Raw genomic sequence first — 27,260 nt, forward strand, 5'->3', positions numbered from 1 at the left:
ATACGGATTAAGACACAGAGACCCATTCACATCAGAGACATTTTTATGATCTGCAAGGCTATCTTCCTAGACTCTATAGTGGGGACCTAGTATGTTTGACTCTCACTACAAATAAACCAAACTACCTAGATTGCAGTCTAATTATCCACTGGTTGAGCATAATAGCCTTTCATTCTCCTTAAATAACCCAGAAATACTAAAACAGTTGTACAAATGCTTACAACAATACGTTTCACCTCATTTCCATGTCTTTGTAGGGCTCTTTTAATTACACTGCAAGGTAGGTATGGCAGGACTTATCTGAGTTTTATCTCTGTTGGCATGGCTTTTGAAAATCTAGAATCACCTCTGAGCATATAATAAGGAATTAGACAGGAACTAGTTCACTTTCTGTTCCCAGAGAACCAAAGGTAAAGAATTATAGCTATCACTGGATAGATGGAGTGCCACATTATACTATATCATTTCAAAGATGTGCTTTCCCCTCCTCCTCACACTCCTAAAGTGACTGCAACCCCTGAATATAACTTCCTTGTCTTTTATCAACTCACACAGATATGAGATAATCCCAGGTTCCTATCATCATGGCACCCCAACTCATAGGATCTATCTTCCTACCTAATCCTCATGGAAGAGGCCATCTCCTCTCCTAGCATGACTGCCACATGTGTCATTATTGCCACCCAAAAATTATTTTTGTGCAGGGCAAACAGATGGACCAGTTCAGAGGAACTAAGAACTTTTCACAAGTGATTAGGTAAATACCCATGAAATTGGGTTTATAATTAAGCACTGATCTTTAGGTCAACATGTAAGAGTGAAATGTTTTAAGTTCCCTCTACAGAATCCCAGGCCTCATTATTTCTTTATTTCTTCTCAACTACATGTAAACAAAATTTAAAACATTTTTTTTGTTAATTTTGGGTTCCATGTTCTCTACTTCCCTCCTTTGAGAAGGTAAGCAAGTTGATATAGATTATACCTATGTACTCATGCAAATTGTTTCCTTTTTAGCTATGTTACAAAAAAACCAGACATTATTTCAAAGTTCTTTATGAAGCCCCTCTCATTTCAACACACACACACACACACACACACACACACACACACACACACATACACACACATCTTTCTTCCCCAATTTCCCAATTAGAAGGAAATTGGAAAAACAAAGGAAGAACACAATAAAACAGACCCTAGAGAAATAAAATGAAGATGATGTGAAAATGGTGAGTCGAGGGAACAGAGTGAATTTCTTTTTCTTTGCAAAATGCAGTTAAAATAAGGCCAGATGGGAAGAACATACTCATAATGCAGTATCTTTCATGACAATCACATCACTCACTGCAGACCTCCTCCCTTCCATTTTTTCCCATACCCTCCACCCTACACAAACCTGGCACTATTGGTCTTATCTTAATATAAAACATCCACAGTTCCCAAGTGAAATATTCTAACAGAAGTCCAGAATAGTATTGGAAGAGAACAAAGTAAAATGGGCAACAGTCCTTTTCAGCTTTTACTTCTCTAACTCTCTGACCCCTCTTCTATCTTGATGGCCAAAGTCAGAGTCTAGAATTGGAACAGTATAGTTTCCTTCTCAGTAGATCTCTTCAAGTTAGGGGCTACTTGTTGGAGGTGTTGTACAGAGGATTCTTGCCCAAGTTCAGGACAAAATAGTTAGATTCTAGGTGTCCACTCCAACCATGAGAATCTATGATTATGAATCTTTGAACCACTTTAGAAAACATGAATCTGGGGCGACTAGGTGGCACAGTGGATAAAGCACTGGCCCTGGAGTCAGGAATACCTGGGTTCAAATCCAGTCTCAGACACTTAATAATTACCTAGCTGTGTGGCCTTGGGCAAGCCACTTAACCCCATTTGCCTTGCAAAAAACTAAAAAAAAAACATGAATCTGAATGAGTAAGTGGGGAAAGACATACATAGTGTTTACTATTGGTTCACAAAACTCGTAGGAAGGGGGGCAGCTAGGTGGAATTGGGGTGGCTAGGTGGAATAATTACCTAGCTGTGTGGCCTTGGGAAATCCACTTAACCCCATTGCCTTGCAAAAAAAATATAAAAAACACTAGTGGGAAGGAAATAAATAGGAAGCAATAAGAGGAATACTAGATCAAAAGTCCAGAGGTCAGTATTCTTATCCCAACTCTTGCCCTAACAAGCTATTATGACACTAGGTTAGGCACTTCTTTCCAAGCCTCAATTTCTCAGTCTCTCAATGAGTAGATTGGGTTAGATATTCAATATACAAGGTCCTTTTTACATTTAATGATTCTAAAATAGACTATTGGGCAATGGATCTGGTATTATAAGACCTGGCACTGTAAGACTCCTGGTTCTGCTATTTACCATCTTTGTGAACCTAGACAAGACATTTGCCTTCCCCAAGATCCCTTTCTATATCTTTATATAAAATGGGGATTCCCTATCTTTATATAAAATGGGAATTATAATCCCTGGAACTTCCATCTGTCATGGTTTCTGTGAAGATTAAAAGAGAATGTTTATCAAGTACTTTCCAAATGTTAAATTGTTATGTAAAGATCAATCATTATGAGTCTCATCCTTGAACAAAAAAAAATCATAGTGTGTTATTAATTGTTTAATATTTATGGACTGCATGGCACGAACTGGGGGCTTTTCAGAAAGTGACAAGAGTATATTCTCCAAAAACCTACTGTCTAGGGGATGAAAAGAAAATAAGCATTTATACAGCACCTACATGCCAGGCACTCATTTGATCCTCACAAGAACCCTGTGAAGTAGAAGCTACTATTATAGTTGAGAAAGCTGAGCCAAACAGGGTTAAGTGGATTGCTCAGGGTCACACAGCTAGCAAGAGTCTGAGGTTTTCTTGACTCCAGGTACAGTCATCTATGGCATCCTCCAGCTGACTCATAAAGAAAAGCTATTGAAAGGAAAACACTTTGTAATTTTAGAACATTATGGAAATGTTACATAATACAATATAAAGAATGAGATTCCAGGATAGGTGAAAACTCAAAGGCAGCTGGATTCATTTTGGCCCCTATCATTAGATGTAGTTTTGACCATATACCCCCCAAAAAACAGTCTAGATCTATAGAGCTCTTTCTGTCCTATACTATACTTACATGTCAAGTAAATGGGCACTCATACAATGTTTTTAAATGGTATTGATAGCAGCCTTGATCATGAATTTGTTGCCAGTATTCTTATTCTCTTTAGAAAATTATCTTGCACTAGTCAAAAGTTTATTCCTCAAATATGCAGATGCTTTATAGAAAGTTTGTCTTTAATGGGGAGCATGAGAAGAATGTACAAACATGGAGGAAGGGATGGGAGGGAATGAGCATAGTTCTTTTTTGAAATAGAACAAATTGGGTTGGAAGACAGACACACAAATGGTTTGGTGTAAAAATAAATCAAGTACAACAGAAAAACAAGTAGGAATAGGGAAGTATGATTAAGAGCTGGAGGATATTATTAGAGAGGAAATGGTCACTAGAAAAAGCAAACTTCCAGATCATGAAAAGTTGGGGCGGGGGGGAGAAGAGGAAGGGAAAAGGGAGAAGAAAAGAAATGATTTACCATTTTTTTTCCTCTAATAAAGCACTATATAAAGGTTAGTTATTTTTATTATTATTGCTATCTCATTCTCATCTAGTTATTATCATCACTATCTAATTTCTACAAATGTCATTAAATACAATCAACTAAATGAAAGTAAAAAGGTCAGGGTTTTTAATTTACAAAACATTTTTAAGATTCAAGTTCTAGATTCCAAATAAAATATACCTCTCAACAGAAAGACAATGAACTTCAGGTGCTAAATGAGGTATACATTCTTAGATATGACCTATGTGGAAACAAATTTTATACAGTTGTATTTCTTCATTTCAAAGGAATATTCTCTTTGAGGGAAGGATATTGAGAAGTCACTTTGATGTAAAAATCAATTTTTTAAAAAATAGATCAAATCATGTGCCCAGAAAGATGGCAGACTTGTTATTTTATTTAAATCTTTACAACTCTATAGTGTCACACACACATAAATATACACATGTACACAAAGCATTATGAATCCAATGTAAAGTAATTGAAGTTACATCTTTAAAAGAACAGAATTTTCAATGAGGTAAGAAACTTATGAATTAATATTGACAGTGAAATCAATTTTTTTAATGTCATCCATTTGTTTAAAGGTTATCGTGACCAGTAAAATGGTGGATTAATCAGTTTCCCAAACCTTTTCATCCCTTCAATTTCTCCACCTCAAAATATATCCTAATTATAGCCAAATCCACAGAAGAATACTCAAGACAATTCCGGATGAAGCAAAATTCTTGTTGAATTAATACTGCTAACAGTATTAATTACTGGGAGGAGGAGTGGAAGTAGGAATGGTTCTGAAAAGCAAAAGATCTTGGTTCAATGCTTATCTCCAACATTCACCACTTAGCTAAGTCACTGGGGTAAGTCACTTGATTCTCTGAGTCTTAATAAAATGAAGGGAATGAAGAAGATGACCTCTGAGGTCCCTTCCATCTCTCAAGCTATGATCCTACAATAATACTGAGTGCTTTTTTCAGCACCCTTTCTCCAAGAATAAGAAACTAGGTTTGTGCAGGGCTCAGTCCTGCTGTTACTCCGAACCAATAAGAAGTAGCAGACACTGACTGTCTACCTTCATGAAGGAAAAAAGTAATAAGAATCAAGAGGAATGATTATAAAAGGAATGGATAGCTACAAAAATTCTCAAGGAAATGAAATATAGATCCAGTTGGTATTAGTCCAGTCCCTGCAGAGGTTCCTCAGAGAAACCTTGCAACTTAGTCTTGAGGGTTGTATCCATCAGTAAAGGAAATGAGACCAAAAATGGGGAATCATCAAAGGCTTAAACCCCCTAAGCTATAAAAAGAAGAATCTTCAACAAAATTCCAACACATAAGCAGGTAAATCAAAATAAGTTATCATAAAAACAGAAGGAAGAATGAGCAAAAACAAAGAGAGAACACAAAGTTCACTTAGCAAATATAGTAAAATGAACCAATAATACCTGTTGAAAGTAGAAAGCATAGATAAACCAAAAGATAGAATGAAATTGATCGAAGGAGAAATAAAATCCATAGAACTAATTAAGAATTATTACATCAAAAAACAGAACCCTCAACACAGAATTTTTTAAAAACACAGCAGATTTGAAGGTAGAGGAAGAAGGAATCAGGAAGATGAGAAATGAACCCATGATGATAATCAATTTAAATAAGTGAAAGATTAAAAGAACTGAAATACAAAAAAAAATGAAGAGGAAGAGAGAGAGATAGATCATACATATTACATTTTATTATTAATTTTGATTTTTGCTCTAAGTTATAGGTCTATATATATATATATGTATATATATATATATATATGTATACAGATATAATTTATTTTGAAATAACTCCCAATTACCAGACTGTTAAGATATTGTCAATTTCTTTTTTTGTGTAGGATTTAAAAAAAACTATTCATGATGTCCAGTTTCTCCCAAGTCTTTTTTAATATAAATTTTCAAGATATATAAATATGAGGCTTCTATGTAGTTCGCAAACCTTTGACTTCTTTGCTTTAAATTTTCTGGGCCATATTTTTTCAACAATTTCTCCCATCCTTCCCTATACCTATGTATTTATTTTTCTTCTTCCCCCCTTTTAGGTTCTTAAAGAGTTTCTCTATTTGCAAATGTTCTACAACAGATATTGAGCTGACAAAAAACTTGACTTTATAATGGTATTTTTGCTTATAATTATTTTTTTTTGTTTTTGTTGTGGTTTTTATGCTTAAAGATCATTGCAAGGTAAGATGCACAGATATCCCAAGAAGTGTTTTTTCTTAACTTTGAACATAGGATAAGAACAACTTCTGCCAACCCTTTCATTTGTTTATCTGAGGGGAACCCAAGACATTTAGGTGCATCTTAGTTCATTCTCTTATCATTTATAGAAAGAATGTTAATTTACCTGATGCGGTTATAGGATGAGGATCTCATGCTCAAGACTAACATTTTTATAGATGGTATAAAAATTTGTGATTGTTAGTTACTCTATAGCCCTTTTCCTACTACCATGCCAATATCACCATAAAAAACAAGGGAGCTGGACAGAATTAAGAAACATTTTTGTATATGGAAATATTTTCCTTTGCTCATGGACTGGGCAGCCTTTCTCTACTTAACTAGTCTGGTTCTCAGAAAGTAGAAACAGTCTGTCCCTGGAACTTTACAATTTAGACGTGTCTTTATGTGTCATATCTCCCCTACTCAGTTGGTAGTCCCTTTGGGAGCAGAGAATGTGTCATCCTTCTCCTGAGGATTTTTCTCATTGTCTTAAACAATGACTATTTCATAGTCAAAAGTTTTTGTTGAATTAAAATTCAAAAATTCAAAAAGTAGGAACTGCCTGCAATCCTGTTCATTCTCTGGTATCCCAAACAGTTGTCTACTTCATCCTATGAATGACTGCAAACTGTGGCTAATCATTATGGGGCTGTGAGTTATATAATATTTGAAGAATTAAAAATGAATATTACTCAAAGGACAATGTAGGAATGAAAGATGAGTGCGAACAACAAATAGTAAATGGGCAACTCAGTGGCACAGTGAATAGAGTACTTGGCTCATTGTCTTTGTGATCCTAGACAAGTCATTTAACCTTGTTTGCCTCCATTCTTTTATAAAATGAACTAGAGAAGAAAATGGCAAACCATTCTAATATTTTTGCCAAGAAAACCTCAAATGGGCTCACAAATAATTGGACATGACTGAAAAAACACCACCACGACAAAAGGAGAATGAGACTAAAGGATTTCAAATATGTGATTTAAAAGAAAGGTAAGTTATTTACATGATGACTGTAAGGAAAAACCAATGGCTAACTTTTAAACTCTATCTACATTCTCATAATATCAAGAAAAATTGAGGAAAGCCCATAGAGAATTGGGTGGACTCCCTGAAGGAGGGTCACGAGAGGACATGATCAGGAAGACCACATATGGGTAGGTGCAATCTCCATTGTTGGGGGAAAATAACAATAAGAAGAGACTTTGGCTGATTAGTTGATTAGCTCAGAGCGCTAAGGGAGGTCGGGGTCATAGAGTTTATCCTTGGGTGGTCCAGTTAAATTTCCTTTTTTACTGACACAGATCACAACACACTAACTTTAACCTAGTCATTCAGAAAATGACATCATTTGATTACAAAAAAGATCAAAATAAGTAAATATTGTCGAAGAGATCTAAATCCATCACCCCACTTGAAAAACCACTCCAAATACATAAGACACTGAATAGGAGTTGGTTATATAATCTTTTTGTCTAAAAATGACATTTTGCTACCAATAATGTCAAGTATATATGTGCCTTGAACATATCTATATCTATATATAGTGTGTGTGTATATGTGTGTGTGAAGGCACGTGTATGGAAATAGATATCGATTTAGATATATAGATAGATATAGATATGGAGAGAGATAACCTGATATCTATATGGAAGATCACAAGAATCAATGGATCTCAGAATTGGAAGGGAGCTCAGACCAACCTGTACTTAAGTGGAAATCCCTTTCTACAATATACCTGTCAAATGGTTTTCCATCTTTTCAGGCCATCCTGCACACTACTTACTGCCCAAGGGATTTTCTTTAAACACAAATCTTATCTATGTCACTCTCCTACTCCACAAATTCCACTGGCTTCCTATAGCCTGTAAGATCCACTATAAACTCCTCTGTTTCACCTGCAAAGCCTTTCACAAACTTGTCCCAACCTATCTTTCCAAACTCAATGGAAATGACTCCCCTCCTCTACTGAATACTGGCCTTCTCTCAGTTCCTCACACAGGAATGAGTTCTTTTATTGTATATGCCTGTTTAATTGATGAATTAAAGATCCTCAGTGATGGGGAAGCTCATTACTTCCCAAGGCCACCCTTGACAGGAAGGACAAAATGTTCTAGAGCAGAAATCTGTGTTTCTGCAGCATCTACCCCCCCCCATCCCAGTTCATAGAAATCATAGATATTGAGTTGGACTAAACTGGAAGAGAGAGGACAGAAATGCTATGATCTGCAAGGTCACACAGGAAAGTCAAAGTTTGAACTTTGTGAGTGACTCAAAAAACAAACAAACCTAAAAAACAAAAATTTTTTTCCCAATTCCTAATATGGGCTAAGAAAAATAAGACTAATCCTCAGGCATGGCTTCCTTCTCACCCTATTACCAATTTCCCTCTTTTTGTTGTTGGGACATTTTTTCAGTTGTGTCCAACTCTTCAAGGCCCTGTTTGGCATTTTCCTAGCAAAGCTTACCTCAGAGTGATTTGCCCTTTTCTTCTCCAGCTTATTTTCACACTTGAGGAACTGAGGCAAACAGGGTTTAAGTGACTTGTCCTGGAATTATTTGGGACCAAGTTGAGTTTAGGAAAATGAGTCTTCCTGACTCCAGGTCTAGCACTCCATCCAATGATCCACCAGTGATTCCCTTAACATCTCTTTCTACCCTTTAGTCATTGTGAAGATTAGATGACTTATGTAAAAATATTTTGCGAACCTTAAATCCCTACATAAATGCAAGTTATTATGATTATTACTCCCACGATCTCCACCTTTTAAGCCTCACTGGACCAAAAAAAAGAGTTCCCAACCCACCCCTAAAAACTTATATGCAAAATATTCCCACTCCCTATCAATTCCAAGTGTCCCCTACAGCTGTCTCAGTCATATCCCTTGCTATTTGTCTTTTTCTTTTCTCCATGTGGTGAGTTCCTTCCCATTCTTCCTAACTTCTCACACTGACCAATACAAACTTGGGATCTGACCCTAGAACCTTGACCTAAGAAACAGGCAGTTCTGAAGGAGATGGAGGCCAGGACCTGGGGCGGGGTAGGAGAAGGGGCCGGAGAGGTCGCTGAGGAGAGAAGCATCTTGATCAGCCCCCACCTCCTCTAACCCTCCATTTCTTCTGCATCTGTAAGGTTTCCCTAGGCAACATCCCAGCTGTCCCACACTCAGGCGTGATCTTCTCTGTGTGTCCTGAATTAAAAGAAGCCAAATGTCAAACTCAGAACAAAAAGGCTGTCTGCCGAGGCCCCGTGAATGTCCTCCTTGTGAAGCTGAATGGAGGAGGAGGGAGATGGAGAGCTGAAGAGGGGCGTGGGGAAGGGGCAGCAGTCCGTGCCACAGCGGCTCGCCCGAGCGTGTGTCTGGCCTTAGCCGGGAAGGAAACGGCCCGAAGCGGTCAGCCCTGACCAGGGCTCGGGGCTGCGAGTCTGGGCATCCGACCGGCCGGAGTGCCCCTTCCCTGACCCCTCGGGTGGGAGGAGAAGTTGGGGCGGGGGAAAGGGGTGGCGGAGGGAAAGGCAGATGAGCGGCTCCATCTCCGCCTCTCTGGGCTCAGAAGCTCTGCACCCAGAGAGCCCCGAGCTCCGACGCCCCTGGTAAGTGAGGGGCTGCGGGAGGGGGGGAGGCAGGCGCCCCGCCACCGCGGGAACCGCGACCCGCACCCAGCCACTGCGAGCACCGCAGGGAGGCGGGGCAGCCAGCGTGGCACAGGGACGGGGCGGGCACTCTGAAGGGGAAAGTGGCCCCAGGCCCGGCTCTGAAGCGCGCTCCCCGGGCTGGCCTGGGCCGCAGCTGCCCTGCGCAAAAAGAGGGGGCGACCCCCAGACCCCGCCAGCTCCGGCCCGGGAGCAGGAAAGCCTCCCCAACCTGAGGCTCGCATGCCCGGGGGGGAGCGGGGACCCCAGGGCGCCTCCCGCCCGTCTCTGCTGCAATCCGGCCTTGCGTGCCTGTTTGGGGACCAAGCCTGTGGTTTCTGTCATCGTGACCCTGCTATCTACTGTCCTACACCTTCCTTTCTTTCTTATTTTTCTTTCAAGGCAATGGGTGAAGTGGCTGGCCCAAGGCCACACAGCTAGGTGATTATTAAGAGTCTGAGTTCGAACTTGAACTCAGGTCCTCCTGACTCCAGGGCCGGTGCTCTATCCACTGCACCACCTAGCCGCCCCCTACACCTTCCTTTCTAACGTGTGTGTGTGTGTGTGTGTGTGTGTGTTTTAAATCCCTTAATCTTTAGAGTTGAGAACCCGGATTTAAATCCTAATTCTGTTTTCCGTGTGATCAAGTATTTTCCTTCCCTGAGATCGTTTCCTCATTTATTAACTGAAAGGTTATAGCTCAGATTCTAGATATAAGCACAAAGGGATAAGAATAATTCATTTTCTACAGTGCCCAGGACAACACCATATATAAAATAGTATTTATTAAATACTTTTAAATAAGCTAAAAAATGTAATTTGTATAGGATCGCCTATGAATGAGAGTAAAATCGTATGTGCTTGTGCATTTCGGTATGTTTGTGCATGTGTGGTGTGAAAGTGAAAAGTGCACCATTATGGAGTCAAAGGACCTGGGTGACATTGGAGAAAATCACTCAGCCTCCCCATGCCTTAGTTTTCTCATCTGTAAAATGAGGGGCTGTATCAGATGGCTCCTTCCAGATGTGGTTCTGTGAACCTACAAGAAACTTCACAGCTCTGTGTGGCGCACTGGTATCTGGGGTCGTAGGCAGATTTTTTGCATATGCCTCCATATTGCAAACTGACCAAAGCTTTTGCAGTGTTTTCATTTGTTGATTGATTGATGGATCAATTCTGTAAAAGTGAATAAAAGAATGAGAGGTTCTGGGGTATGTTGTTTTCATTACAAACTTCCTGGAACTCAGTTATGGGGAAGAACATCTGAGTTCTATGTGGCAGGAAGTTTATCATGTGAAGTGTCCATTGAGTATATTATTTCTATGTGTGTGGTTTACATGATGCTATAGAGGCATCTACCCATATGGTGTGTGTGTGGCCTTTGTTAGAACTCGTTAGGATCCAGTGTGTAGGTGTTTGGCCTAGAGAGAGTGATATTTAAACCAGGGTGTGAGATATGTTTATATAGAGTTAATCTGGCACATGGCTTGTAGTTGTTATTTGACTGCTAGGGTCTGCTACTGTGCAAGTAGTACAAATAATACTATATTTTTACCCCTATATCTGATGCTCCCTTATTAGGCATATGACACCAAACACTTAGAGCACTTCGCTTTCTGATGGCATGGATACTGTTTAATTTATATGTAAATGATGCAAATAAGGATCATTCCTTACTTTTCATATTTGGAGGAATAGAAGCACAATTAGGGAAAAGAACTTACTCAAGGTCACATAAAAGGATATCAGAAGATGGAATAAGCTCTGCAACTTCAAGTCCAAAAACCATTCTCTACTACAACTTCTAGACTTTAGATTTCATTCCAACTTAATTAGGTAAGCAACCCAAGTGTTATTGTACCCATTTTACAAATGGAATAAATAAGGTCATGAAGACTGGATAATTTACCTATGGACACATTGCTCATAAGTACCTGTGCCAGAATTCTAATCCAGGTGTCTTGCCTCTAAGTGAAGCACACTTGCCAGTACACCACATTACCATGCTGGATATTATCAAGAGGGCTGAATCAATCATTCCATTTCACATATAAGAATGGGTAAGGAATCAACAAATCTAATAGTTGAGCTTGAGAACTGAGTACAGAGTTGGCTTGCCTAGAAAACTGAAAACCCACAGGAGGTGCTCAGTACACATTTGGTGTTGCAGGGGGTTCAGTGCAGTGGAAAGAATTATACCAAGAGACCTCCTGGGGACTCTTTGCATCTTCTAGAAGCTACCCATTATATGAGACTGGGCAAATCATGTCACTTATCTACAAAAGGAGGATCTAGAAGTAATGACAGAATCAGAAATTATATATAATCACCTAATATTCATCATGATGAGGATCTAAGGACTTGAAATAGTGCAATGGAAATAACAAGATAGCTAAACTAATGAATGACTCCTAAAAACATTTGGTGTTGAAGTTTTTAATACAATTTTTTTCACACTAGTGATTTTCTTCTATGATAATACTTGATTGAAACTAATAATGAAATGAAGTGAAGATGTGTAGAGGATAGAGGATACATAGAAGACCCAAAAGAATCCCATTCCCCCCCCCAAAAAGAACATTTTCCATCTCCTACCTTCCAATTTTTTAATTACCACACTTTCCCAGTTACTTTAGTTGGAAATCACATTCATCTTTGCTATTCCCCTCCCTTACATGCTATCATCAGTTGTCTAATCACAGCTGCCCTTTTCGCTTCATTAATATTGCTTAAACAGTCTTAATTTTATTTATTTATTTGTTTGTTTGTTTGTTTGTTTAAGGCAATGGGATTAAGTGACTTGCCCAATGTCACACAGCTAGGCAATTATTAAATGTTTGAGGTCAAATTTGAACTCAGGTCCTCCTGACTCCAAGGCCTGTGCTCTATCCACTAGCACCATCTAGTTGTTCCTTTATTTTACCATTCTTCAAGTCCTTATCACTTCTCATCTAAACTATTTTAACATACTTATAAGTTGTCCTCCCTGCTTCTAGACTTTACTTTCCCAGTTGAAGGGAATAACATGGTCAAAATAATCATAATAATATAATCTGACCTCACTATTCCCCTCATCAGAATCATTAGTGACTTTCTATGGTCTCTAAGATAAAATGCAAACTTCTTGATCAGACACAGTCTCGTTTAACCTACTACATGATTACCTTTCATACATTTTATATTTCAGTCAAATTAGTCTTTCCCTCTCACTCTGAAATGAATATGAACTATCATACAGAGCTAAAATTCACTCTATCTTCCCATATTTAATCTTATCCTTAAAAGCTAGCTTAGTTGACACGTTCTCTATGAATCTTCTTTGAGTTCCCTAGCTAAAAATTAACCCTTCTTAGATTTTTTTAAAGAGCATTTAGCCAAGATTTCTGCTTTTTCTTCAAAATACATTTTATTAACATTTTTCATTTTTATATGGCCTAAATTTTCCCCTCTGTTTGTTTCTCCCTTTGCAAAAAAACAATCTCACATTACAAAGAATTTTTAAAAGGGAAAAAATCAACAAAACTTAGTAATATTCCAAAAAATTGATCCCATGTTCCACGTCCTTGGACCCCTTATCTCTGCAAAGGACTGGAGGAGGTATCTTCTACTCTTTGGGGGGCGGGGCAAGCCTTTTCTTTACAATTTTGTAACATTCTTTTCCAGTAGTTTTGTGGTGATTGTTTTATCCATTTACCCTGTTGTAGTTGTTGTGCATTTTGTTTTCTTGACTGTACCAACTTTACTTTGCATCATTTCAAGTCTTTCCATATTTCTCAGTATTCAGCATATATTTGTATATATATATATATATATATATATATATATATATATATATATATATATATTATACTGCCATTTAACTATGCACAAGTTCTTTCCAATAATTCTTTTTTACTTCTTCTGGTATGGGAATTCTTTTTATTCTAGTTTTGCTTTGGTTTCACCTTTTTCCTTGGTTATTTTGTTGATTTGATTCTCAATCTTTATTTTTTATCAGGTTGGCCAAAACTTTATGAATTGTGTAATTCTTTTCAATGAACGAGCTTTTAGTTTTGATGTTTTCTAATTTATCTATTTATTCATTAATTTTAAAGATTTTCTCATATATATGTGTAAACTTTAGATCTATTTTTTGAAGCTTTAATGTATATTCTGTTTAATAAACCTTTCCTTTTCTATTTCATTAATGTGTGCTTTCTGAGATACAGTTTTCCCCCAAGGACTATTTTAGCTGCATCCTGAAATTTTGGAGTATAGTTTCATCATGATTATTCACATAAATATTGTTTCCATGAATTTAGGATTTCATCAAGTCTTCATTTATACCTGTCTTCTGTTTGTGTTCTTTGAGCTGATTACTGTTTTCTCTGTGTCACAATTTATAAAGGATTGTTTAATATTTCAAACTTATTGCATTAGTTTGCATTATCTCTGGGTCCTACTATATATATATATATATATATATATATATGTATAGTCAGCTTTTATTTTTATAAATTCTCTATGATGCTGAAAAATATGCATGTTATTTAGAAATTCCATTCAAAAGATATTATAAGTCTTTTTAGCTCTAATTTTTGCTGAATTTGTTCAATTCTGTGTTTTTCCTTTACCTATTTGTCCAGAAGTGAGCAAAGAACATTAAAAATCTCTATTATTACATTACTATATATGTCTTCTTGAATTCAATTAATTGTCTTTTGAAAATTTAAGTGCCATGCCAATATTGATATTAGTTTGTGATCTATATATATACTTTCAAAATAATGTAATTCATTTATTGATTTGTATTGTGAATTTCTGTTTTCCCATTTTAGGATAGTATGATTGCAACATATGCTATTAAGCATGATCTGATACATAGTAAATTTTGTTTCCATCACTTTTTTTCATGTATGGGTTTTAAAAATATTTTTATTGTATTTCTTGTTGAACAAAAAGTTTTGAGTTTTTGTTTTCTTATTCAATGCCACTTTTTTGCTGTATTCATTTGTTTAGACCATTCACATTTAGAGTTATGGAATTATGTTTAGAATTTAACCATTTGAATCTCTAGGGTTTTTTCTATTTCCTAAATTACAATTTTATTTATTCCCCTTCCCTTTTTGAGGCAGTATTTTGTCCCACTAATAGTCTTGTATAAGCTGCTTAAAGGCAATCTTATTCCCATGGTCTCTCTTGACCTCATTCTCGATCATTCTCTTTTCTCAATCTTTCCTCTAGTTTTGAAGTTTTATCTAATATAATGTTTCATTTCTTTCCTTCCTTTTGTTTTTATCAGATTCTTTCCCTTCTCTTCTCAGTTGTTGTTAATTCAAAGCTTCTTCCTCTTTTTCCCTCCAACTTCTTCCATCTGTTATTTTGTTTTCTGTCTTTTTCTAAAAGGGATTTCTTTGCCTCATTCTTTACATTAATCTTCTACTTCTGCCTATTTTAAACTTTTAGTCTTTGATTCATGGTCTGTATACTTATTCCTTCTTTTTGTTCTTCATGGAACCACATTCTGTTATTGCTTTGTAGCAATTCCTCCCTCATACCATTTTTCTGATATAACTCATTTTGAGAAGTGTCAATTACCATATTTCCCCACATATAAGACACACTTTAAGTGTGGGGCCTGAAATTTTAAAAAAATGTATTACATAAAGTTATTGAACTCAAGCTTTATTCATCATAACATTTACACAACTCCTCATCACCGTCAAAACTCCCATCCATTAGCTTGTCCTCATCTGTGTTTGATGATGAATCACTGTCTCAGGAGAGGCTCTGATTGCTCTCCTACCCCTGCTCTGGTCTATGGTTAACCACAAGCGCTCCTGGGCAAGTCTGGTGCGTGGACACATGCTTAGTCCGTTCTATTTCATGAACCTGAAGTATCAATTTTGTCCTTGGAAATCAGTCACTTCTTTTTCATCAGCAATTCTTCTTGCCTCATGCTAAACCATCTTGTTCATAGGAATGCCAATGACCTTTTGTTCTTCAATCCACCTCTTCAATTCCCTCTCTAAATCAGGCCATTTGGCTCATTTGCCTCTCATGGCCTTCTTCTGCTGTAGCATTTTCAATAGGGTTTCTTCTTCATATGGCCAGTTTCAGATTGTTTTCTCAGTTGGAGGAAGACCAAACTGAAGTTCAGCAGCACAATTTCCATTCACTTTTGCAGACTGGATCACTTTGAATTTGAATTCAGCACTGTACGAAAATCTTTTCTGAGTCATTTCTGGGCAGAATGTGGCAACATATAACCTAATATATGGTAACAAATGCGAAACAGTGAGCACAAAGACATTAAGCATGAAAAATGAAAAATGCAAGTTAAAAAAATCTACAACCACTGTATAAGATGCTCTCAGATTTTAGAACCCAAATTTTTCAGATAAGAGTGCATCTTATACATGGAAAAATATGGTAATGAGGATAGAGGTATTGTCCCATGGTAGAAATTTTACATGTCCCATATTTTGGGGGGTAGTTCTGCCTGCTACTCTCTCTTCTTCCTCATTTGGCATTCATTATCTTGTGTTCATATCCTCCCATCTTTCTGGATGCTTGTTGTCCCTAGGAGTCAAATTGATGTTAATGGAGGCATAATATCTTGTGGCAATCTATACCATCCTTTGACACAGGATGCTTCTATTGAGAAAAAAAACTTTCTCAAAAGAAATAATCCCCTACATCAATTCTTTCCAACTTTCTTTGCAGGGTCCTCATTATAAAATGTGTCTCTTCTCCCCTAAGTGTTCCTCAGTTGAACCTCCTCCCACCAATCTCTTGGTCTTTCTTTCAACTTATTGATCACTAGACCTAAAAAGTGACAGAGAAAATATAATAATGCAGATTAAACTTAAAAGTGTGTCAGAGTTACATTTCTTTTTTTTTTTTTTTTTTGAAAACTGGTTGTTAAACATTATCAGTACATTAATGCCTATAATGACTTCCTCTGTAAATTCTAAGTCTGGGTAAATGTGCTCCTATTTTGTTCAGGCTATAAAAGTAAAGATTACCATGTTGATACTACACTGCTGATAGGGTTTATAAATTTGAGTTGGTTCTTGAGTTTTAAAAAGAGACAAGGAATCACAAAAGAAACAAAGAAATCTATCTAACCCCCACAATTCCCCTCCCTCACACTTATACAACCAAGTGGTAGATATGAAGTCTTCTTAAAAATATCAAAGCCAGGGACAGCTAGGTGGTGCAGTGGCTAGAGCACCAGTCTTGGAGTCAGGAGGATTTGAGTTCAAATCCAGTCTCAGACACATGATAATTGCCTAGCTTTGTGACCTTGGACAAGTCACTTAACCCCATTGCCCTAAATAGATAAAATTTTAAAAACATCAAAGCCAAATGTTGGTATTCCCAAAGAAACTCTGGGTTGAGACAAAATGAGCCCCTGAAGTTATTATTTGAGTAATAAGTCCCCATGGCAGATCAGGGGACAGGGTCCTATTGGTATATGAAATACAAGTTTTTTTTACCAAGAGTCTCATGTGACTAGGACTTTCAGAGAGGGGAAAAGAAGTCTAAGATATAGCCTTGCTTGAATGGGGTCTAGAGTTTAGTTGAAGAAACAAGACAATTACATAGGAAACCATTAGAGAGCAATTTGGTACTAAGCACTGTAGTCTTGATTATGTATGCAATAGGAATTCAGTAAACAGAGAAGTCATTGTGGGCTGAAGAAACCAGGAAAAAAGCTTATGAATAGAGCAGAAAAAGCTGATTCACAGAGGAAAATTCGTGTTATATGCATGTGTGCTGTGTTTGTGTATGTAAATATCTGTGTATATATATATATATATATATATATATATATATATATATATACAGAAAACTCATTACTGTTGTGTCTGGTCAAATGGGTCTACCATAGTCAGAGAAAGAAAATAGGATATGACATCTTTAAGAAGTTTCAGGCCTGGAGCAAATTGTGGGGTGCAAAGTCACTGAGAGTTGAAAACTCATTATCCAGTGCTATACAAATTAATTTTCTGCACAAAAACTGAGCCTGAGTGAATTGGTTCCTAAGGCAACCTTCTCTCAATTGTTAAAAAGACAAGTCTCAGGAAAATGTGATGTATGGAAACTTTTCTGATGAGCTTATAACTATTTGGGGTGGGGGGGGTAATCTCTTTCATAAGCCACAAGGAAGAATAGATTTTAGGTAACTCAATTGAGTAGGGGAAAAAAGAGGTTATTCTATGCAAAAAGAAAGGAAGGGAGAAGAGGAGAGGAGAGAGAAAGAGAATGAGAGAGAGAAAGAGAGAGAAGTGCTAAAAAAGTTAAAACCATTTCTGATAAGACTAATAAATTAAGGACTTTTAAAGGCTACTTTAAAGATTGGGAACATAGCAAGTGGTCATTTGGAATGAATGGGCAGTTAAAAGCTGGTTAGAAACCCAAGTTATAATATTGTTTTTAGAAAGATGAGAAAGAACTGAGTTAAAATAAGCAGGAATAGATTAACAGCTGAAGTTTTGTGGGAGAAAATATATTTGAATTCTGTCCAGAGGGTTCTAAGTCTTTAAACATGGATTTATGGTTAGGCCATGAACCCTAATCCTCTGACTTCAAAACCCAGTTTCAGTTTGCTGACTTTTCTTTAATGCTTAAGAGTTTACAAAGTAATTTCCTAAAAACTACCCTATATAAATTAAGAGAAATATTATTATTGGCCCTATTTTAAAAATTAAAAAACTGAAAGGTAGAAGCATAAAAATAACTTGTTCTGAGTCACATAGTTAATCATCCTCAAAATTGGGATTCAAACCCAGTTTTCCTAACTCTAAATTCAGCACCATTTCAACCATATTGCATTCAAATTCTTTGGGACCTTTCAAATCTAAGCTTAATGAGTAATAGCAAGCATCATATACAAAAATAAAAGGAGAGTGGAATGGAATGAGCAAGAATAATATGGAAAGAATTCTAGAAAATGGAGTCAGAGCACTCAGTTTTAAATAGTAGCTATGTGATCTGGTTCACTCTAATTTATGAAACTAGAAATAAAAGAAGTGACACATGGTATCCATTATTGTTAGATGTTAAAGAACTCTGAAGAGATATCTTGATATTGTGGGAAAAGAGTGCTGATCTTAATCCTTGGGATTGAATCTCATCTCTTCCTTAGTACTTGTGTGACCTTAATCTCTCTGGGCCACAGTTTCCTAATCTGTAAAATGAGGGGGTGGATTAGATGACCTTGCAGCTCTAAATCTAGGATCCTATTTTATAATTCTAGAAGTGCTACTGGTGAAGGTAGAATTAATCTTTCATGATTAGCAGATTTGTCTCAGATTTCACATTAGGAAATATAGGACTTCTGCCAATGACCAAAATGTTGTGAATTCATTCACTTTATGTGTTCCTTACATTTAACTGATTAACATTTATGACTACTTTCTAAAGAGAGGGGAAAAAACAGAGATGCATATCAGGTCCCTGAGTTTCTATCCTGTATGTCCCATAGTTTTAAGAAGAATATTGATAAATTAAGAATGTTCAGTGGCTTGCATGCATTCAGAAGAGTGAAGGGTCTTGAATGAAGGGCCTTGAGGGCCTATTTAGGATCAGTTAAAGGAAACTTTATTCAACCTGGAGAAGAAAAGATTTGACAAGAAGGGCTGAGAATGGGGAGCATGACAGTTGTCTTCATGCTTTTGAATGACCATAATGTGGAAACAGAACTAGACTTGTTATCTGTTCCCAGAAATAAGAGCCATAGCTAGTTACAGAAACAACTTTAGGTTCCTAACAACCAGAACTGTCCCAAAATGGAATAGGCTGCCTTAGGAGGTGGTGCATTCTGCCTTCCTAAAGGTTTTCAACTAGAGGCTGGATGAACCACTTGTAAGGTAGCACCTCAGAATTGTTTTAATTCCTCTAATCCATAGTAATTTAAAACATTTTTTATATTATTATAGATAGCTTTGATTTCTTTGTCTGAAAACTACCTGTTTATATTCTTCGACACTTGTCAATTGGGAAATGACTTTATTTTCATAAATCTGACACAATTCTTTATATATTCAGAAATCAGGCCTTCATCAGAGGCACTTGCTATAAAAAATTTCCCAGTTTTCTGCTTTGCTTCTAATTTTTATTAGGCTTTTTTGTGTAAAAGCTTTTAATTTTATATAATAAAAATTATCCTTTTTATATTTTGCAGTGCTCTCTACTATCATTTTTGGCCCTAAATTCTAGTTCTATAAAATAATTTTTGGTATTTTTATTGATGTGGCACTGAATAAGTAGATCAATTTAGGTAAAACTGCAATGTTAATAAATATTGTAGCTCATCCTACCCATAAAAAATTAATATTTTTACAATTGTTTAGATCTGACATTATTTGAATGAAACATGTTTTATAATTGTGTTCATTTAGTTTCTGGGTTTGTCTTGGTAGGTAAGTACAATCTATCTGATTGTTATTATCATTGATAGAGCAACCTAGGTTGCACAATGGAAAGAATACCAAACCTGATGTCAGGAAGACTTATCTTCCTTAGACAGTTACTAGCTGTATGATGCTGGGCAAATCACTTAACTTGTTTGCCTCAATTCCTCATTTGTAAAATAAGCTGGAGAGGGAAACATCAAACCACTCCAGTATTTTTGCTAAGAAAATACCAAATGATGTCATGAAGAGTCAGACACAACTGAAATGACTAAATAATAACAATATCATCAGTGAAAATAAAGGGTTTTTCTAGAATGCTTCACATTTTTAAAAGACCTTTATCCTCACCACTTGCCAATTTTCTAGAATTACATAAGAAGGGAGAGTTCATCAGGAAAGAAACTCTTCCATTCACCCATTGATAAATGGTCACAGAATAGAAACAGGCAGTTTTCAGAAGAAAAAAATCCATCATTTATAGTCAACTGAAAATATTCTCTAAATCATTATTGGTTAGAGAAATGCATATTAAAACAACCCTGAGGTACCATTTCACACCTATCAGAAATGACAAATGCTGGAGGGGATGAGGGAAAATAGGCACACTACTGGAGTGGTTTGCTATTCTGTTCTATTTCTTTCTCCAGCTCATTTTATAGATGAGGAAACTGAGGCAAATAAGTTAAGTATGTTGCTCAGGGTCATACAGCTTGTAAACTGAAACCAGATGAATTATCCTGACTTCAGGCCTGAACTCTATCCACTGCCTAGCTTGTGTGTGTGTGTGTGTGTGTGTGTGTGTGTGTGTAATGTATATAAAAAATACATACCCACACATATGAGTGGTTTCATATGTGTGTCTGTAAAAACTGAGTCTAAGCATTAAATTTTTTTAAATAATTGGACATCAGTAAAAGAAAAGAATTTGAGTTATTTCTTCTCTAGAATTTAAGGAAGCAAATGACAAAGACAAAATAAAGTTAAATAATTTAGATAGCAATTAAAAGCTAAAACAAAATACAATCTTTATATTCATATGGCTAGAAATAGACAAGTTTAAAAATATGGGAGAAAGGAGTGTTCATGTTTATACCTTTCTTGAAAAACTGTTTGATGCTAAGGAGAGAATAAATTAACTAAAAATTCTGATGGTTAAAAGATATGAGAGAATTCAGGAGAAGACAGAAAGGAGAAATGAATTAACCTCTAGCCTTCTTTGGTAAATCAATATTATTGATGCTTCTCTCAGCATAACTGAGGAAAAGCCAGGAAAGCCCAGGAAAATACAGGTCAGAATTCATGTAGAGAAATGGATGACAAGGAATCACTTCCTTCTCTCTTTCCTCCTCTTCCCTGACTTTGAATGATAGGAGACTAAAAATAGAACACTAAGAGAAGAGTTCAAAGGCAATAGTAAGAGAGGGTTTCCAAAAGCAGAAAAGATGTACTCTGACAATATGAAGCAATTTACAAAGAGGTTTGGAAGGGGACAGGGATAGGAAATCTGTTGGGAAAAGGACATTTCATTAGGACAGTTTCTCTAAGTTAGGAATTCCACTTCTTGGTCCTAACCTCCAAGGTGGGAAAAGAAGTGGTGTGGGCCTTCAGGAATCCCAAACTTCAGGATTTTAGGCATTAGGAGCAGACAGGGATCAGATCAGTTTATGCAAAATAAATTGACTTAAAAGTAGAAAAGGGCAGGTAAAATATATATATATGTATATATATATATATATATATATACATATACATATGTGTATTATTGACAAAATAAAACACAATAAAATCTTATAATCACAACTCTTAACATAAGTGTTTTAAATTCCCCAAAATGAGAACATAGAAAATGAATTATTTTAAACTCCAAGAAGATACTTTATAGAGGACAGAACAATAACTGAATTTACTTGGATAAAGAAAAGATGTGGAAACTCAAGAGAATTAATGAAAAAAAAATGAAGAGAATATAACATTGTCAAATCTCAAGCTGGATTATAAACTGCAGTCATCAAAACTATTTGATATGCACTTGAAAACAGACAAATAGATCAGAGGAATCGCCTTGATGAGCAAAAAACAGAAGCAATCAATTACAGTAGTCTAGTGTTTGCTAAATCCAAGATCATAAATTTTGACTACCGGAGAAAATAGAAAACAGTCTGCCAGAAATTATGTTTAGTTCAAAATCTTATACCATAGACAACAATAAGTTCAAAATGGACAGGCAATTTGATTATATAAAATTTCATTATAAAAAAGAAAGAAAAAGAAGAATGGGAGGAGATATCTTTTAACAGTTGTGGCCATGATAGAATTCTTAATCAAACAAGAAACAAGGGTCATAAAAGCAAAACAGGCAATTTTGATTACATAAAATATAAAAAGCTTTTGCTCAGACAAAAATCAATGAAGACTGAATAAAAGAGTAACTATTGAATGGAAATAATATTTGCATCAAATATCAAAGTTTATGTTCAGACAATATCAAAAATTGACACAAATGTAGGGTGTCCCAAAAGTCTTAGTGCCTGAACCAAGCTTTAATAGATTAAAATTCTTTTAAGACTTTGGAAACACCCCGTGGAGAAGGCCAATACACCATTCCCTAATAGATGAGTGGTCAAAGGAAATAAAGATTTTATTTTTAAAAATCTGAAAATTATAAAGGACAATTTGAAAACATTCTCCAAATCACTAAAAAGAGAAAGACAATTAAGATTACCCTGAAGTTTTATTCATCTCACACCCTGCAAATTGGCAAAGATAACAAAAAATAAGAACAATTTAGAGGGACTATGGAAATACAGGAACACTAATACACTGTTGGAGCTGTGATTAGTCCAGCTGTTTTGATATCAATTTAGAATCTTCAATTAGAATTTTCAGAAAGCACTTATTAAATGCTTTCTGTGTGTCAGGCACCATCCTAGACAAAAAGATAAAAATGAAAATAACCTCTACCTTTAAAGAGTCTACATTCTTTTGACTGAGATAAAAGATACAAAATGAATATATTATTTGTGGTGGTGGGGACTCTTGCAGATGAGTAAACCAGGAAGGACTTCTTGTAGAAGTTGATACTTATACTGAGTTTATGGAAGAAAAATTATTTTAAAAGATGATTAAATTATCCAAAAGAAATTACTTCATTCACCATACTGCTTGATCTAACCACTTCCACTCAGGTCAAGGAGGTCAAATATACTTTGTGTGGGAGCAAAAAATTGGAGATGATAAGTGCCTAGCAATTGAATAAAGGCTAGAAAATAAAACATATATATATATATGAAAATAATATAATTTTTTTAGTAAAACATGATAAAGATGAGGAATTCAAAGAAATGTCAAAAGATTGCTATATGTTGCTATAGACCAAAATATATAGAACCACAAAGATCCCTTTCTGTTCTAACTTTTATGTACAATATATTCACAATGACTAGAAGAACACATGTGAAATAGGTGACTGCATTCTGATTTATTAAAAAAAATGAAGATTGTCCCAAGTAACAGACATTGAAAGATCCCTCTATCCCTCATAACTAAGAGATTGGGGATTAGACCAGGATGTTGCATGTGTTCTCAGATAAAGTCACTATCTCTAGTGTTTTATTTATTTTTTCATAATAAGATAGACTTCAATTCAGAAGTCAGGGAAGGTTAGTGTTTGGGAATTTTGCATGTTATTCTCAGGAATGACTATGTTACGAAAACAATAGCATCCTTAAAACATTCTTTAAAAGAAGATTCTAAATTCTAAAATTCTGGACCCCAATCTTGCCTATGATCACAGAACAAATTTGAGTACATCTAAGGAGTTTTGACATCTGTTTAGTTCTCATAACATTCTCAACTTTGTAGAGCATAAGAACAAAGATCCAACTGATTTGAAAAAAACTGGAGGTAGTTGTGATGGGCATTGGTCAGGTAAAGCATGGAAAACAGTGTTGACTTTGGGTTAGTGTTGGAGGTTTATATACCTAGGAACCTCCAAGTAGGAGAGAATTCTAAAGTCTGTGTCAACTGCCTAGTAAACAAATATGCACACCTGAAAAGGATTTAGGAGTTGAGTTTACAATCTGCCTCAGACATTTACTAGTTGTCTGACCCTGGACTAGTCAGTTAATATGACAACTTCAATTTCCTTATTTATAAAATAGAAGAGTTGGACTTGATGGTCCCTAAAATCTCTTCTGGTTCTAAATCTATGTCTCCTGTCAATAAAGTATTTAACTATCCAGATTTTAAGACTTGACAAGCCTCATGGAATTTAATCCAATTCCCTCTTTCTCCCTCCCATTCTATCCTAGTCTTAATCTTTGGTGACGCCATCTGATAACTTGGAGCCTAGTTCTTATCTAGGCACTGTAACCATGTAACTTTGAGCAAGTTGTTTAACATCTTGTAACTATAATTTCCTCTTCTATAAATGAAAGAATTGAGTCTAGATAGTTTCCAAGGTCTTTTGTTCTCTCTATAATGATACTATTGTGGACAGTGCTGGGGTTTCAGTGATTAGAGGATTTATTTGAATTCCGCAATCCCTTATTAAGCATCTACTGTGTGTAATGTAATATGCTAGATATTGCGAGTACAAAGAGGAAAGATGACATTGACTTCAAATGAAAAAGTTTATAATCTAATGAGTAAAAGAATAAAATATATACATCTTAAACACCAAATGACCTGCAAGAGGCTCTTCCTACTCTGGTCCCTTCTACACTATGCTGTTTGAGCCAAAGGAAAGATTTTAAAAGAGAAGGTTATAAAACTGAACAGAATTTAGAGCTGAAAAATATATATCATCTTCTTAATGGGAACATAAAAGAACATATATATTTTTCAGCATCAGGTAGGACCTTTCAAAAACATAGTATACTGGGATGTGAATAAATTATTAATAATATTTTTAAAACAAAAATATTAAAAATGCCTTTTATAGCTCATAATGCAATAAAATAGTAATCAAAACAGGGAACTCAAATGAGAGCACAGACTTAAATGAAAAATTAGTAGCAACATGCTGAACAATGAATGGGTTAATGAGAAAATTGTAAAAACAATAATTAAATGAAAAACAATGATAATGAGATTTGATGTGTTGAATTCAGTCATGTCCAGTCCTTCACTGACCCTGTTTGGGGTTTTCTGGAGTCGTTTGCAGTGTCTTTATCCAGTTCATTTTACAGATGACAAAACTGAGACAAATAGGGTTAAGTTACTTGCCCAGGGTCACTCAGCTAGCTAGATTAGAACTCTGCAAAATGAGTCCTCCTGTCTCCAGGCCTCACACTGTGCCACCTAATTACTTAAAAATTTCTGAGATACAGCTAAAGTATTCTTCAAAGAAAAAAAACTATATCCTTAAGAACATATATTTAAAAAATAGAAAAAGGATACAAAATATGCAATTTTAAAATTAGAAAACCAACAAATGAGCCCAAAATAGCACAAAAGACAAAATCTTGAAAATGAACAGAGAAATGCATACAAAAAAACTGTGGAACTGGTAAACGAAAAACTAGTTCTTTGAAAATAGTTTTAAAAATCGATAAACCTTTAACCAATCTAATGAAAGAGAAAGGAAAATTAAATGAACAAGATAAAAAAAAATGAGCAAAGTAGAATCAAAACAGAAAAGAAAAAAAAAGAATCCCCAGAACCTACTATGACTAATTATAGGCCAACAAAATTGAGGAGTCAAAAGAAATAGATTTTCTACAAAAAAACACCCACATTAATAGAATACCAAGTAGAAGTCTTAAATAATCCAGTTTTAGAAAAGGGGATTAAACTAATTGTAAAGAAACATGAAAACAGAATCATGGACCAGATGAATTTATGAAAGTATAAGAAACATTTTCTCCCCACCTGAAGAAGGTGGTGAACTATGGGTATAGAACACTAGAGATAATATCATAATCTCCCAACTTTGACTCAACTAAGTTTTACAATAGGTAGAATTCAATGCCTGCCTCAGACTCTAATTGTTGATATTTGAACTCATTTAACCTCTCTTTGACTCAGTTGTCTGATCTGTTAAAAGGGGGATCATAATAGGACCTATCTCACAGGGTTGATGTGAGAATCAACTGAGATAACATGTGAAGAGCTTTATTAACTTTATTTTTTTTAGGTTTTTTTTGCAAGGCAATGGGATTAAGTGGCTTTCCCAAGGCCACACAGCTAGGTAATTATTAAGTGTCTGAGACCAGATTTGAACCCAGGTACTCCTGACTCCAGGGCCAGTGCTTTATCCACTGCGCCACCTAGCCACCCTGCTTTATTAATTTTAAAGGACAATATGAATGCTAGATGGTTAGTTTTATAGGACATTTTTTCTCTTTTTTATTCTATAGATGGGGAGGGACACATGAGGAAATATGTGATATTAAAATTGCTTCTTTTTAACAAATAAAAAGTTGTTCAGAATGAAGTTTATTTCACATATTTTTAGAAACTTCATTCTGTCACCATTACTAGGAACAGATAAACCCTCATCCTGGATACTAGTAATAATGAGCTTACCCAGGAGCAACAAATTCACCCTAACCAAATATTCATCATATCAAAACACAAGTTAGATTTGGAGAGAGCTCTTAGGAAATCACTGCCTGGCCAGGGCCCCAACCGGAAACCTATTAAACTGGTAAAGAAAATAGCCAAGCTTTTGCAGTGAAAATCTACATAGCAATCCATTCAAGAAGATGGAGGAAAATTATACTATAGATCCATCTGTGATTGTAGAAAAGATTATAGACTATACTCTTCACCATAATTAAGCAGGTTTTTAGTGGGAGCAGTGAATGTTCTTGGCAGTGCATTGATAGTTTTAAAAGGTGATTTTGAGATTTAGGGTGTTAAAATTAAAAACCTGTGCTCTTTAGCAGAGAAAGCCAGTGATTTTCCCAAGGGGGGGTTAGGTTTTAACTTTTCACAAAATGCCACCCCCTCCCCATCCCCATCTTCTTCCTCCATTCTTTTAGTCAATTCTACCAATGTAATTAGGGAGATAGAGTTTGGCTGTGCTTGTCTGCAAAGACCTTGTGGAGGTCATAGCCAAGCAGCCCCCAATCCCCATCTCCATTGAGAATTTGCATCTCAACTGGCCTGTAAGAAGTGGGAACCTATCATTTTAGCCATCTGAGGGCCAAACATCAAAATAACTGGCCTTTTGCTTCAACCCACCACTCAATAATAACAAAAAGAGCAGCTACTTCATAGGGGAAAGGAAGAGAAAGGATTAAGCACCTACTATGTGCTAAGAATTTTGCAAATATATCATTTGATCCTTATAACAAACATATGAGGAAATCTCCAGGTATTATTTTTCCAAGTTT

General features: G+C 35.8%; 1 protein-coding gene across 4 annotated transcripts in view; it reads left to right on the top strand.

Moving 5' to 3' along the window:
• The first annotated feature begins 9,371 nt into the window (after nucleotides 1-9,371).
• Nucleotides 9,372-27,260, top strand: part of TSPAN11 (tetraspanin 11) — a 143,703-nt gene continuing 125,814 nt past the window's right edge. For 3 of the 4 annotated variants that reach the window (XM_074194638.1, XM_074194639.1, XM_074194640.1), the window contains exon 1: nucleotides 9,374-9,478. The gene's annotated coding sequence lies outside the window, so the exon portion shown is untranslated. Of the gene's footprint in view, nucleotides 9,479-27,260 lie in introns of all 4 variants that reach the window. The other variant, XM_074194641.1, reaches the window with a different exon arrangement.

This window comes from Macrotis lagotis, chromosome 7, assembly GCF_037893015.1.
Source record: "Macrotis lagotis isolate mMagLag1 chromosome 7, bilby.v1.9.chrom.fasta, whole genome shotgun sequence".
Lineage (NCBI taxonomy): Eukaryota > Metazoa > Chordata > Mammalia > Peramelemorphia > Peramelidae > Macrotis > Macrotis lagotis.